This window comes from Camelus dromedarius, chromosome 2, assembly GCF_036321535.1.
Source record: "Camelus dromedarius isolate mCamDro1 chromosome 2, mCamDro1.pat, whole genome shotgun sequence".
NCBI classification, from domain to species: Eukaryota; Metazoa; Chordata; class Mammalia; order Artiodactyla; family Camelidae; genus Camelus; species Camelus dromedarius.
The window spans coordinates 54,422,583-54,423,279 of NC_087437.1; positions in this window are offsets into that span (position 1 = coordinate 54,422,583).

Here is a 697-nt window from a genome sequence, read left to right on the forward strand (position 1 = left end):
GAGTGTTGGCTACTGACTCTTGGAAGCCTTCCGTTCATTGTGTCGAAAGAGGGCTTAAGTGGCCCCCAACGGAGGGGACACACTAAACAATCAGGTTCCTGTATCTCCACCAGAGTTGGCTCCAGAAGAGGGTCAGGCTTTGCAAAAACACAGAACATTCTTCCCTCTGGGCTCCTTGGGAAAAGTTCTCAGCACGATGGAGGGTGTCTCTCGCTATTCATGGCCTGCCAGTGGGAACAGCCAAGAAGGAGAAGAGGTCACATGGCCGGGCTGCTGCTGGCACAGTGTGTCCTATGCAGCCGATGGCTGGGCAAGAAAGAGGGTTGCCTGATCCCCTACTAAGCATCCTGTGAAAGGTGGGCCCAGGAGTTGCCAAAAGACCCTCTGCACCAGTCTCTACAAAGGCTGCCAGCAAGCGGGACTCATGTTCAGCAGTCGTTGCTTGTCTCTTCTGTAGGAAGCACTTTCATACGCACTTTTTTTAAAATCTCACAACAACTCTCTTGCCCCCGAATAACACCTCCACTTTAAAGTTATAGAGACTGAGGCTCAAAGAGGTGATGTTGAAGTAACTGGCCCAGGGACCTAGAGCAGGAGGCACAGTTAATTTCATCGACCGAGGACGAGCTAAGAGCCAGCAAGACTTCTGCCTCGGCTTCACCCGCCCCTCCACCGTGCTGCAATCAGGACCCACAAA